Source organism: Hemitrygon akajei, chromosome 10, assembly GCF_048418815.1.
Source record: "Hemitrygon akajei chromosome 10, sHemAka1.3, whole genome shotgun sequence".
In the NCBI taxonomy this organism is placed as follows: Eukaryota; Metazoa; Chordata; class Chondrichthyes; order Myliobatiformes; family Dasyatidae; genus Hemitrygon; species Hemitrygon akajei.
Genome location: NC_133133.1, coordinates 118,807,468 through 118,823,614, shown reverse-complemented (window position 1 = coordinate 118,823,614; position 16,147 = coordinate 118,807,468).

The window sequence follows — 16,147 nt, the reverse complement described above, 5'->3', positions numbered from 1 at the left end:
CAGACAGTCCTCAAACCCCTCCACACACAGAACCCCCCCCCCAACACACAGACAGTCCTCAAACCCCCCCCCCACACACAGACAGTCCTCAAACCCCCCCACTAACACACAGACAGTCCTCAAACCCCCCCCCCAACACACACACAGACAGTCCTCAAACCCCCCACACAGTCCTCAACCCCCCCCCACTAACACACAGCCAGTCCTCAAACCCCCCCAACACAGACTGTCCTCAACCCCCCCCCACACACACACAGACAGTCCTCAAACCCCCCACACAGTCCTCAAACCCCCCCCCAACTAACACACAGACAGTCCTCAAACCCCCCCCACACACAGACAGTCCTCAAACCCCCCCACTAACACACAGACAGTCCTCAAACCCCCCACACAGTCCTCAAACCCCCCCCCCCCACACACAGACAGTCCTCAAACCCCCCCACTAACACACAGACAGTCCTCAAACCCCCCACACAGTCCTCAAACCCCCCACACACACAGACAGTCCTCAAACCCCTCCACACACAGACAGTCCTCAAACCCCCCAACACACACAGTCCTCAAACCCCCCCCCACCCACTAACACACAGACAGTCCTCAAACCCCCCCCCACACACAGACAGTCCTCAAACCCCCCCCCCACACACAGACAGTCCTCAAACCCCCCCCCCCCACTAACACACAGACAGTCCTCAAACCCCCCACACACACAGACAGTCCTCAAACCCCCCCCAACACACACAGTCCTCAAACCCCCCCCACACACACAGACAGTCCTCAAACCCCCCCCCCCACACACAGACAGTCCTCAAACCCCCCACACACACAGACAGTCCTCAAACCCCCCCCAACACACACAGTCCTCAAACCCCCCCCACACACACAGACAGTCCTCAAACCCCCCACACACACAGACAGTCCTCAAACCCCCCCACACAGTCCTCAAACCCCCCACACACACAGACAGTCCTCAAACCCCTCCACACACAGACAGTCCTCAAACCCCCCAACACACACAGTCCTCAAACCCCCCCACTAACACACAGACAGTCCTCAAACCCCCCCCCCACACACAGACAGTCCTCAAACCCCCCCCCACACACAGACAGTCCTCAAACCCCCCCCCCCACTAACACACAGACAGTCCTCAAACCCCCCACACACACAGACAGTCCTCAAACCCCCCCAACACACACAGTCCTCAAACCCCCCCCACACACACAGACAGTCCTCAAACCCCCCCCCCACACACAGACAGTCCTCAAACCCCCCACACACACAGACAGTCCTCAAACCCCCCCAACACACACAGTCCTCAAACCCCCCCACACACAGACAGTCCTCAAACCTCCCCCCCAACACACAGACTGTCCTCAACCCCCCCACACACAGACAGTCCTCAAACCCCCCCCCACACACACAGTCCTCAAACCTCCCCCACACACAGACAGTCCTCAAACCCCCCCAACACACACAGTCCTCAAACCCCCACACACACAGACAGTCCTCAAACCCCCCCCAACACACAGACAGTCCTCAAACCCCCCCAACACACACAGTCCTCAAACCCCCCACACACACACACAGTCCTCAACCCCCCCCACACACACAGTCCTCAAACCCCCCCCCCACACACAGACAGTCCTCAAACCCCCCAACACACACAGTCCTCAAACCCCCCCCCACACACACAGTCCTCAAACCCCCCCCCCCACACACACAGACAGTCCTCAAACCCCCCCCACACACACACAGACTGTCCTCAAACCCCCCCCACTAACACACAGACTGTCCTCAAACCCCCCCAACACACACAGTCTTCAAACCCCCCACACACACACAGTCCTCAAACCCCCCCCACACACACGGACAGTCCTCAAACCCCCCAACACAGACAGTCCTCAAACCCCCCCAACACACAGACAGTCCTCAAACCCCCCCACACACACACAGTCCTCAAACCCCCCCACTAACACACAGACAGTCCTCAAACCCCCCCCACACACAGTCCTCAAACCCCCCAACACACACAGTCCTCAAACCCCCCCACTAACACACAGACAGTCCTCAAACCCCCCCCCCACACACAGACAGTCCTCAAACCCCCCCCCACACACAGACAGTCCTCAAACCCCCCCCCCACTAACACACAGACAGTCCTCAAACCCCCCACACACACAGACAGTCCTCAAACCCCCCCAACACACACAGTCCTCAAACCCCCCCACACACACAGACAGTCCTCAAACCCCCCCCCCCACACACAGACAGTCCTCAAACCCCCCACACACACAGACAGTCCTCAAACCCCCCCCAACACACACAGTCCTCAAACCCCCCCACACACAGACAGTCCTCAAACCTCCCCCCCAACACACAGACTGTCCTCAACCCCCCCACACAACAGACAGTCCTCAAACCCCCCCCACACACACAGTCCTCAAACCTCCCCCCACACACAGACAGTCCTCAAACCCCCCCAACACACACAGTCCTCAAACCCCCCACACACACAGACAGTCCTCAAACCCCCCCAACACACAGACAGTCCTCAAACCCCCCCAACACACACAGTCCTCAAACCCCCCACACACACACACAGTCCTCAAACCCCCCCCACACACACAGTCCTCAAACCCCCCCCCCACACACAGACAGTCCTCAAACCCCCCAACACACACAGTCCTCAAACCCCCCCCCACACACACAGTCCTCAAACCCCCCCCCCCCACACACACAGACAGTCCTCAAACCCCCCCACACACACACAGACTGTCCTCAAACCCCCCCACTAACACACAGACTGTCCTCAAACCCCCCCAACACACACAGTCTTCAAACCCCCCCACACACACACAGTCCTCAAACCCCCCACACACACGGACAGTCCTCAAACCCCCCAACACAGACAGTCCTCAAACCCCCCCAACACACAGACAGTCCTCAAACCCCCCCACACACACACAGTCCTCAAACCCCCCCACTAACACACAGACAGTCCTCAAACCCCCCCCCACACACAGTCCTCAAACCCCCCCAACACACAGACTTTCCTCAAACCCCCCCCACTAACACACAGACAGTCCTCAAACCCCCCCCACACACACACAGACAGTCCTCAAACCCCTCCCACACACACAGTCCTCAAACCCCCCCACACAGAGACAGTCCTCAAACCCCCCCCCACTAACACACAGACAGTCCTCAAACCCCCCAACACACACACAGCCAGTCCTCAAACCCCCCCCCAACACAGACAGTCCTCAAACCCCCCCCCCACTAACACACAGACAGTCCTCAAACCCCCCAACACACACACAGCCAGTCCTCAAACCCCCCCCAACACAGACAGTCCTCAAACCCCCCCCCCACTAACACACAGACAGTCCTCAAACCCCCCCCACACACACACAGTCCTCAAACCCCCCCCACACACACACAGACAGTCCCTCAAACCCCCCCAACACACACAGTCCTCAAACCCCCCCCACACACACAGACACTCCTCAAACCCCCCCACACACACAGACAGTCCTCAAACCCCCCCCCACTAACACACAGACAGTCCTCAAACCCCCCCAACACACACAGTCCTCAAACCCCCCCCACACACACACAGTCCTCAAACCCCCCCCACACACACACAGACAGTCCTCAAACCCCCCCAACACACACAGTCCTCAAACCCCCCCACACACACAGACACTCCTCAAACCCCCCCACTAACACACAGACAGTCCTCAAACCCCCCAACACACACACAGTCCTCAAACCCCCCCAGACACACAGACAGTCCTCAAACCCCCCCCCAACACAGACAGTCCTCAAACCCCCCCCCAACACACACACAGACAGTCCTCAAACCCCCCCACACAGTCCTCAACCCCCCCCCCCCACTAACACACAGCCAGTCCTCAAACCCCCCCCACACACACACAGACAGTCCTCAAACCCCCCACACAGTCCTCAAACCCCCCCCCCAACTAACACACAGACAGTCCTCAAACCCCCCACACAGTCCTCAAACCCCCCCCCCAACTAACACACAGACAGTCCTCAAACCCTTCCACACACAGAAACCCCCCCCCCAACACACAGACAGTCCTCAAACCCCCCCACTAACACACAGACAGTCCTCAAACCCCCCCCCCCACACACAGACAGTCCTCAAACCTCCCCCCCACTAACACACAGACAGTCCTCAAACCCCCCCCCCAACTAACACACAGACAGTCCTCAAACCCCCCCCAACACACAGACAGTCCTCAAACCCCCCCCAACACACAGACAGTCCTCAACCCCCCCCCCAACACACAGACAGTCCTCAAACCCCCCCCCAACACACAGACAGTCCTCAAACCCCCCCCACACACAGACAGTCCTCAAACCCCCCAACACACACAGACAGTCCTCAAACCCCCCCAACACACAGACAGTCCTCAAACCCCTCCACACACAGACAGTCCTCAAACCCCCCCCAACACACAGCCAGTCCTCAAACCCCCCAACACAGACTGTCCTCAAACCCCCCCCCCCCACACACAGACTGTCCTCAAACCCCCCCCCAACACACAGACAGTCCTCAACCCCCCCACACACACACAGACAGTCCTCAAACCCCCCAACACAGACAGTCCTCAAACCCCCCCACACAGTCCTCAAACCCCCCCCAACACACAGACAGTCCTCAAACCCCCCCCAACACAGACAGTCCTCAAACCCCCCCAACACACAGACAGTCCTCAAACCCCCCCAACACAGACAGTCCTCAAACCCCCCCAACACACAGACAGTCCTCAAACCCCCCCACACAACACACAGACAGTCCTCAAACCCCCCCCCCACACACACAGACAGTCCTCAACCCCCCACACACACACAGACAGTCCTCAAACCCCCCAACACAGACAGTCCTCAAACCCCCCACACAGTCCTCAAACCCCCCCAACACACAGACAGTCCTCAAACCCCCCCAACACAGACAGTCCTCAAACCCCCCCAACACACAGACAGTCCTCAAACCCCCCACACACACACAGACAGTCCTCAACCCCCCCCACACACAGACAGTCCTCAAACCCCCCCCCACACACACACAGGCAGTCCTCAAACCCCCCCCCACTAACACACACACAGTCAGTCCTCAACCCCCCCAACACAGACAGTCCTCAAACCCCCCCACACACACACAGACAGTCCTCAAACCCCCCCCCCCACACACACAGACAGTCCTCAAACCCCCCAACACAGACAGTCCTCAAACCCCTCCACACACAGACAGTCCTCAAACCCCCCCAACACACACAGTCCTCAAACCCCCCCCCCACACACAGACAGTCCTCAAACCCCCCCCCCACACACAGACAGTCCTCAAACCCCCCCCCCCCACTAACACACAGACAGTCCTCAAACCCCCCCACACACACAGACAGTCCTCAAACCCCCCCAACACACACAGTCCTCAAACCCCCCCCACACACACAGACAGTCCTCAAACCCCCCCCCCACACACACAGACAGTCCTCAAACCTCCCCCCCAACACACAGACTGTCCTCAACCCCCCACACACAGACAGTCCTCAAACCCCCCCCCCACACACACAGTCCTCAAACCTCCCCCCACAACACAGACAGTCCTCAAACCCCCCCAACACACACAGTCCTCAAACCCCCCACAACACACAGACAGTCCTCAAACCCCCCCCAACACACAGACAGTCCTCAAACCCCCCCAACACACACAGTCCTCAAACCCCCCCCACACACACACAGTCCTCAAACCCCCCCCCACACACACAGACAGTCCTCAAACCCCCCACACACACAGACAGTCCTCAAACCCCCCACACACACAGACAGTCCTCAAACCCCCCCCACACACACACAGTCCTCAAACCCCCCCCCACACACAGACAGTCCTCAAACCCCCCAACACACACAGTCCTCAAACCCCCCCCCACACACAGACAGTCCTCAAACCCCCCCACACACACACAGACTGTCCTCAAACCCCCCCCCCACTAACACACAGACTGTCCCTCAACCCCCCCCAACACACACAGTCCTCAAACCCCCCCCACACACACAGTCCTCAAACCCCCCCCACACACAGACAGTCCTCAAACCCCCCAACACAGACAGTCCTCAAACCCCCCCAACACACAGACAGTCCTCAAACCCCCCCACACACACACAGTCCTCAAACCCCCCCCACTAACACACAGACAGTCCTCAAACCCCCCCCCCACACACAGTCCTCAAACCCCCCCAACACACAGACAGTCCTCAAACCCCCCACACAGTCCTCAAACCCCCCCCCCACACACAGACACTCCTCAAACCCCCCCCACACACACACAGACAGTCCTCAAACCCCCCCCCCCCACACACACAGTCCTCAAACCCCCCAACACAGACAGTCCTCAAACCCCCCCCCCACACACACAGTCCTCAAACCCCCCCACACACACACAGTCCTCAAACCCCCCCCACTAACACACAGACAGTCCTCAAACCCCCCCCCACCACACACAGTCCTCAAACCCCCCCCAACACACAGACTGTCCTCAAACCCCCCCACTAACACACAGACAGTCCTCAAACCCCCCACACAGTCCTCAAACCCCCCCCCACACACAGACACTCCTCAAACCCCCCCCACACACACACAGACAGTCCTCAAACCCCCCCCCCCACACACACAGTCCTCAAACCCCCCAACACAGACAGTCCTCAAACCCCCCCCACACACACAGTCCTCAAACCCCCCAACACAGACTGTCCTCAAACCCCCCACACACACAGTCCTCAAACCCCCCCCCACTAACACACAGACAGTCCTCAAACCCCCCCCCCCACACACACAGTCCTCAAACCCCCCAACACAGACAGTCCTCAAACCCCCCCCCACACACACAGTCCTCAAACCCCCCAACACAGACTGTCCTCAAACCCCCCACACACACAGTCCTCAAACCCCCCCACACAGAGACAGTCCTCAAACCCCCCACACACACACAGACAGTCCTCAAACCCCCCCCAACACAGACAGACAGTCCTCAAACCCCCCCACACACACACAGACAGTCCTCAAACCCCCCAACACACACACACAGCCAGTCCTCAAACCCCCCCCAACACAGACAGTCCTCAAACCCCCCACACACAGTCCTCAAACCCCCCCCCCAACACACACACAGTCCTCAAACCCCCCCAACACACACAGTCCTCAAACCCCCCCACACACACAGACACTCCTCAAACCCCCCCACTAACACACAGACAGTCCTCAAACCCCCCCCAACACAGACAGTCCTCAAACCCCCCACTAACACACAGACAGTCCTCAAACCCCCCCAACACACACAGTCCTCAAACCCCCCCACACACACAGACACTCCTCAAACCCCCCCACTAACACACAGACAGTCCTCAAACCCCCCCCAACACAGACAGTCCTCAAACCCCCCCCACTAACACACAGACAGTCCTCAAACCCCCCCCAACACAGACAGTCCTCAAACCCCCCCCACTAACACACAGACAGTCCTCAAACCCCCCCCCAACACAGACAGTCCTCAAACCCCCCCACTAACACACAGACAGTCCTCAAACCCCCCCCAACACAGACAGTCCTCAAACCCCCCACACACACACAGACAGTCCTCAAACCCCCCCCCCACTAACACACAGACAGTCCTCAAACCCCCCAACACACACAGTCCTCAAACCCCTCCACACACAGACAGTCCTCAAACCCCCCCCCACACACACAGACAGTCCTCAAACCCCCCCACACACACAGACTGTCCTCAAACCCCCCCCCACACACACACACAGACAGTCCTCAAACCCCCCCCCACACACACAGACTGTCCTCAAACCCCCCCCCCCACACACACACAGACTGTCCTCAAACCCCCCCCCCACTAACACACAGACAGTCCTCAAACCCCCCAACACACACAGTCCTCAAACCCCCCCAACACACAGACAGTCCTCAAACCCCCCAACACACACAGTCCTCAAACCCCCTCCACACACAGACAGTCCTCAAACCCCCCCCACACACACAGACTGTCCTCAAACCCCCCCCCCACACAGACAGTCCTCAAACCCCCCACACACACACAGACTGTCCTCAAACCCCCCCCCCCACACACACACAGACTGTCCTCAAACCCCCCCCCCACTAACACACAGACAGTCCTCAACCCCCCAACACACACAGTCCTCAAACCCCTCCACACACAGACAGTCCTCAAACCCCCCCCCCACACACACAGACAGTCCTCAAACCCCCCCCCACACACACAGACTGTCCTCAAACCCCCCCCCCCACACACACACAGACAGTCCTCAAACCCCCCCACACACACAGACAGTCCTCAAACCCCCCCCACACACACAGACAGTCCTCAAAACCCCCCCCAACACAGACAGTCCTCAAACCCCCCCCAACACAGACAGTCCTCAAACCCCCCACACACACACAGACAGTCCTCAAACCCCCCCCCCCACACACACAGACTGTCCTCAAACCCCCCCCCCACACACAGACAGTCCTCAAACCCCCCCCCCACTAACACACAGACTGTCCTCAAACCCCCCACACACACAGACAGTCCTCAAACCCCCCCAACACACACAGACAGTCCTCAAACCCCCCCCACACAAGACAGTCCTCAAACCCCCCCCCCACACACGACAGTCCTCAAACCCCCCCACACACACAGACAGTCCTCAAACCCCCCCCCCACACAGACAGTCCTCAACCCCCCACACACAGACAGTCATCAATCCCCCCCCACAGACTGTCCTCAAACCCCCCACTAACACACAGACAGTCCTCAAACCCCCCCAACACACACAGACAGTCCTCAAAACCCCCCCCCCACACACAGACAGTCCTCAAACCCCCCCCCACACACACACAGACAGTCCTCAAACCCCCCCACTAACACACAGACAGTCCTCAAACCCCCCCAACACACACACAGACAGTCCTCAAACCCCCCCCCACACAGACAGTCCTCAAACCCCTCCCCCCACACAGACAGTCCTCAAACCCCCCCCAACACAGACAGTCCTCAAACCCCCCCCCACACAGACAGTCCTCAAACCCCCCCCCCACACACAGACAGTCCTCAAACCCCCCCACACACACAGACAGTCCTCAAACCCCTCCACACACAGACAGTCCTCAAACCCCCCCAACACACACAGTCCTCAAACCCCCCCCACACACACAGTCCTCAAACCCCCCACACACACACAGTCCTCAAACCCCCCCCCCACACACACAGACAGTCCTCAAACCCCCCAACACACACAGAGACAGTCCTCAAACCCCCCCCCCACACACAGACAGTCCTCAAACCCCCCCCACACACACAGACAGTCCTCAAACCCCCCCCACACACACAGTCCTCAAACCCCCCCCACACAGAGACAGTCCTCAAACCTCCCCCCCACACACACAGACAGTCCTCAAACCCCCCCCCCACACACAGACAGTCCTCAAACCCCCCCCCCCACACACACACAGTCCTCAAACCCCCCCCCACACACAGACAGTCCTCAAACCCCCCACACACACACAGACAGTCCTCAAACCCCCCCCCCACACACACACAGTCCTCAAACCCCCCCCCACACACAGACAGTCCCTCAAACCCCCCCACACACACACAGACAGTCCTCAAACCCCCCCCACACACACACAGACAGTCCTCAAACCCCCCCCACACACAGACAGTCCTCAAACCCCCCCCCCCACACACAGACAGTCCTCAAACCCCCCACACACAGACAGTCCTCAAACCCCCCCCAACACAGATAGTCCTCAAACGCTCCCACCCCCACAGTCCTCAAACCCCCCCACACACAGACAGTCCTCCAATCTCAGGACAGGCTCCCATCAGGCCTTCAGACTCCAGAGGACATGCAGACTCACAGACATCAGGCCTTCAACTTCACCAGGGGACTCGCAGACTCACAGACATTAGGCCTTCAACTTCACCAGGGGACTCGCAGACTCACAGATCCAGGGCAGCAGCCATTGAGCCTCGACTCCTGGACAATGGGCTTCATTCTTCAGTGCTGACGGCACCAGGTGAGAACCCCCAAACGCCAGGCCTCGAGCACCAGACTCTCCAGTAACCAGGAACCTACATACCAGGCTGTGAAGCAGCCAGTCAGAATGTTCCTCACTGTACATCTGTAGAAATTTGTAAGAGTATTTGATAACAAGTCTCCTCAAACCCTTAACAAAGAATTTGACCCATGATTTCTCCTGTTGGTAAGGTGCCCTCAGTAAATTGTGCTGGTGTGGGTATGTAGTAGAAGAATCTGAGGGAGTATATAGGCTTTCGGGTAAGCGGAAGAGACAAGGTGTGCTCTGAGAACCAGTACACACTCAGTGGCCACTTTATTAGGTACACCTGCACACCTGCTTGTTACTGCAAATATCTAATCAGCCAATCAAGGTGGCAGCAACTAAATGCATAAAAGCACTCAGACATGGTCAAGAGGTTCAGTTGTTGTTCAGACCAAACATCAGAATGGGGAAGAAATGTGACCTAAGTGACTTTGACTGTGGCATGATTGTTGGTGCCAGATGGGGTGGCTTGAGTATCTCTGAAACTGCTGATCTCCAGGGATTTTCACACACAAAAGTCTCTAGAGTTTACAGAGACTGGTGCGGGAAGCAAAATGCATCAGTGAGCAACTGTTCTTTGGGCGAAAATGAGGGAGGTCAGAGGAGAAGGCAACAGTAAATCAAGTATGAACATGCTGGGGACCCAACGGCCGACTTATGTGTTCTAAAAGGCATGGGAAACAGTAAATTGAAGCTGTAAACTATTTGTATCTCAGTGCTTGGAATTAGCCCAGCTGCTCCTAGAGCTAATCCTCTTTGTTTACAAGACAGGGAAAAGACAAAGGGAGATTTGACAGACAGGTGCAGAGTATTCCTGAGGCTACATTCTGACAAATTCTCCCCACCGACCTTATCTGGGTATATTCTCCAGACCTTGGACGATAAAAGGCAGCAAGAAGCCAAATAAACACTTGGTCAGAAGGTCATGGAATCAAGTCTAATTTGAGCACATACTTTAGGCCAGCGCTATTCTCAGGGAGTGTTGTGGAGGTGAGGTGATGGGTGAAGTGAAGGTTCTTCTCTGGATGCCCCTGCGCTCTTCAATGAGGGGGGCAATTGTGGCCAGGAGTTAACATATGACCAGCTTCAATAGGTGGCTGCCATGCTTAGCGCAACACTTTAACAGCACCGGTGACCCAGGTTCAATCCCTGCAGCTGTCTGTAAGGTGCTTGTAGGTCCTCTCCTCACCATGTGGGCTTCCTCTAGGTGCTCCGGTTTTCCGGCTTTCTCCCACTCTGCAAAGACGTAAGAGTTGGTAGGTTAATCGGGCGGCATGGGCTTGTTGGCCCTGAGGGGCCTGTTACTGTGCGCTCCCTCAAGAATTAAAATAAAGTAAAAGCATATGCTTGGATGGGTGCGTGGGAGCTTGCTGTGTGTAAAATGATGCTGTATTTCCCAAATGACAGTCAGCTACTCATTAAAATTATCCAAAACGATGAGGTTGGAAGGGTTGAGAGCTTCAATAACCCAAAGTGAACATCAGCAATAGCCTGTCTGGTCCAAGAAAATGCATCAACACCTCTACTTCCTCAGAAACATAGAAAACCTACAGCACAATGCAAGCCCTTCGGCCCCACAATGCTGTGCTGATCATGTCCTTACTTTAGACATTACCTAGGATTACCCATAGCACTCTATTTTTCTAAGATCCATCTACCTGTCGAGGAGTCTCTTAAAAGACCCTATCATATTCGCCTCCACCACCATTGCCGCAGCCCATTCCACGCACTCACCACTCTCTGTGTAAAAAACTTACCTCTGACATCTCCTCTGTACCTACTCCCCAGCACCTTAAACCTGTGTCCTCTCGTGCTAGCCATTTCAGCCCTGGAAAAAACCTCTGACTATCCACACGATCAATGCCTCTCATCACCTTATACACCTACAGATGCACATGGGCAATTGGAAAGAGTGTAGGTGGACAAATGGAAGGCTAAAGAAATTTGGTATGTCCCCATTGACCCTTCACAATTTTTATCAATTCACCCTAGAAAAGATCAGTAGTAATAGTGGGATCTCTCATGTTGAGTAAGATTTTCTCCTACGGGGTTGTCTGAGCGGGTGCTGAGGTGACTGTAGAGGCTGATCCGGGATCCACATATTCTGGTGCAGCGTGGACACGAGTAATTGTTGATTGTGGTTTGTGGTTGGGTCTTTTGGCTGTTCAGTCTCTCTTTTTGCAGTAACCACTCGTTTTCAATGGCACAGTGGAGGCGGTATGATATACCACAGCTCCCTCTTGAACAGCTCCCTCATTCTCCAGTAGAGAGTGATTAAGTAAGGATTAGTTTTATTCGTCACATCAGAACATACAGGGAAATTCGTCGTTTGCGCCGGTGGCCAACGCAGTCTGAGGATTGTGCTGGGGGCTACCCACAACTGTCACCACACTTCCGTCGCCAATATAGCACGCCCCACAACTCACTAACCCTGACCCTCACCATACGAGGGTTTGGAATGTGGGAGGAAACCGGTTGTGAGGCATTTCTCAAATTCTTTCCAGTGAGAAAGATGAAGCAATCAATGTGAAGAAGGGTGGAGGCAGATGAAAGGGCCTGTGTCACTTTTCATCCCCAGCAGCTGTGGAGCAGAGGACGCTCTGATCTCTGGGCTGTTCCCAGGGACACACAAACATCAGGTGCTGCTGGCAGCTCATCAGTTTCGGTGAAAGGCGGCCTTCAGTCTGCCCGAGCCCTGTTGGCCTACCAGCACGTCGGGATATCCGTGAAAGAATGCAGCTGACTGGCACGTTTCAGGTTGCAGGAGGACACGCTGAATGACGCACTGACGCTCGGACGCAGCCACCGCTACGAGTGGGGAGGAAGCCCCTCAATAATGGCAGTATTTATTTACTCTGAAATCCCAGAATGCCAGCTGGGTACAGCAGTGTTTAAACAGTATGATAGTATTGACAAGGTCTGTGAGGAGTGTAAAGGTATTGAAAGATCTATGCTAGTAAATATTTTTCTTATTGTGAATAAAGTTTATTTTGTCAATAAGAAAGACATCAGTTGTTGTTTTCTCATTGAGATAGGGTAACATGTCAGCCACCAGTGTTGTGGCTAATTATAAAGTATTTTTCCTGTATTTTGGATGAGTAAGCTCGAGTTATTCTCTTTAGAGTGAAGGAAGAAGAGAAGTGACTTGATAGAGGTGTACAAGATAATAAGAGGCATAGATAGAGTGGACAACCAGAGAAAAACCCTAACTTGCTCAACCTATCCACACAAGACAAGCCCTCTAATCCAGGCAGCATCCTGGTAAATCCTTTGCTCCCTCTCTGAAGCTTCCACATCCTTCCTATCATCAGACAACCAGAACTGAGCACAATACTGCAAGTAGAGTGCTCCAAGAAATTCAGTTTAATTTTGTAGTGTGTTTAGTGTGCCAAAGAGCTTGTGCTTCTGTTGTATCCTTTCATGTTCTATGTTCTGTGCCATTCAGTTCAACAGCAGGTCGGAACAGAGAATTCAATGCAAGGCTATGGTTGGGAGGATAGAACCTAGCCAAGAGGCATGAACAAATGATGTCCCAGAAAGTTATGTACATTTATTATATGTCACAATATACAAAGCTGAGATTCAGGTTGTTGTTCAGTCATTAAGTCAAGCCCAGCTCTCAGGGTCTCACAGCTTCATGGCAAGATACGGAAGTAGATCGCCAGGCCTTTCTTCCACACAGACACTCCCAACCTGGGAGCCAGCTGGATTCGAACTCAGGACCATCTGCCTTGAAGTCCAGTGCTGATACCACCACACCACCAGCCGGCCCTTGTCACAGGTATATGGGTGTTTCATTTGTATGTACTGTGAATTCCTGTATGATCGATGCTGCCACAGTGCTCCATGTAAAAGTACTTAATGGTGGGGAGGGCTTTACCTGTGATGGACTGGGCTGTGTCCACCACTTTTTGTATGTTTGCTATTCAAATATATTGGTACTTCCATACCAGGCCGTGATGCAGCCAGTCACTATACTCTCAATCATGCATCTATAGAAGCTTGTCAAAATTTTAGATAACATGCTGAATCTCCACAAACTCCTAAGAAAATAGCAGTTCCGCCGTGCTTTCTTCATAATGGCACATACACGCTGACCCAGGACAGGTCCTCTGAAATGATAACACGGAGGAATTTACCATCTCCACCTCTGATCCCTCGATGAGGACCAGCTCATGGACCTCTGGTTTCCTCCTCCTGTCGACAATAATCAGCTCCCTGCTATGTGCTGATTCTACACCACCTTTATTTTGGTCAACAGCAGTAGTATAGTCGGCATTGGAGCTATTGTCATTGAAGTGCATCCTGATGTAGGCATACAGGATGTACGACCTGTTGACTCAGACATCCTGTGATTAAAGAAAAAGTGGAGCTCTGGGCATCTGCACCTTTGGAATTATCCTGGCTAACCGAGTCAGTCTAACTGGTTCCAGTCTATGCAGTTAAAGTGTTTGAAACATATCCTGATCACCCAAAGGCTTAACACAATGGGTTCTGGAGTGGGTTTCCACCACTAAGCTCCTCTTTTCCTCTCCACCACTCTCCAATTCCATTGGGGTCACTCTCTATGTGACTCCCTTGTCCACTCGTCCCTCCCCACTGAACTCCCTCCGGGTACTTGTCCCTGCAAGTGGGCAAATGCCACGCCCACCTACAGCTCCACCCACACCACCCTTTAGGGCTCCAAACGGTCCTTCCAGATGGGGCAACGCTCCGCCTGCAAGTCTCTCAGGGTCATCTACTGTGTGGCCTCTTCTATATCGGTGACAGATTGGGGGACTGCTCTGTTGAGCATCTCCGCTCTGTCTGCCACAAAGCCAGGATTTCCCACTGGCCACCCATTTCAATTTGACTTCCCATTCCAATATGTCAGTCCATGCGTCATTTACTGCCAATATGAGGCCACTCTCAGGTTGGAGAAGCAACACCACATATTCCATTTGGGGAGCCTCCAGCTTGATGGCATGAACATCTATTTCTACAACTCCCAGTAATTATTCCCTCCTTCTCTCCTTCCCAATCCCTCAGTCTCCTCACCTGCCCACCATCTCCCTCTTCTTCCCTTCCTCTTTCCCTATCTTGCATGGTCCACTATTGTCTCCTATCAGATTCTTGCTTCTTCACCCCTGTTTAACTCTTCCACCTTTTACCTCCTAGTTTCTTACTTCATCTACCTTCCCCCTCACCTGGTGTCACCCATCACCTGCCAGCTTGTATTCCTTCCCCTCTCCCCCACCTTCTTATTCTGGCTTCTGCCAGCTGCTTCCTAGTCTCAGGCTGAAATGTTGACCTCTTTCCATAGATGCTGCCTGACCTGCTGAGACCCTTATAGCATTGTGTGCATGTTGCCTTGGATTTCCAGCATCTACAGAATCTGATCACAAACAAGAGAAGATCTGTAGATGCTGGAAATCCAAGCAACACACACAAAATGCTGGAGGAACTCAGCAGGCCAGGCAGCGTCTATGGCAAAGAGTACAGATGACATTTTGGGCTCCTCCAGCATTCTTTGTGCATTATCTGCAGAATCTCTTGTGTTTACAGGTTCTGGAGCTGCTCTTCACGAAGAGACCAACAAAGTGATCTGTTGCTGACCCGATGATCACTGTCCCATTTCAAAAATAGCAAAGTTAAGAATGTTTTTCTGCAGAGTAATACATTCTTTCAATTATCTCAGTCACAAGGCTGATTTTCCATTGCCCTCAGGATTTCCTGACCATGAACTGCAACAGCTGATAAGAGATGAATTTATTGCTGCTCCTTCTCTTTTGAAGAATGTAACTGCACTTGAGTTTCTTCAGCAAAACTGTAAGCCCAACTTGGAATTCTAACACCACTTATTCACAGCTGAGTCACTTTCCAACAGGGATATGTCTGCAATGACTCCATGTCCAGTGGGATCTTCTGACATCTGTTTTTTCGACAGATGTGCTATAGAATGCATTCTGACAGGCTGTACCTCATTCTGGATTGGTAATTGTTCTGCCG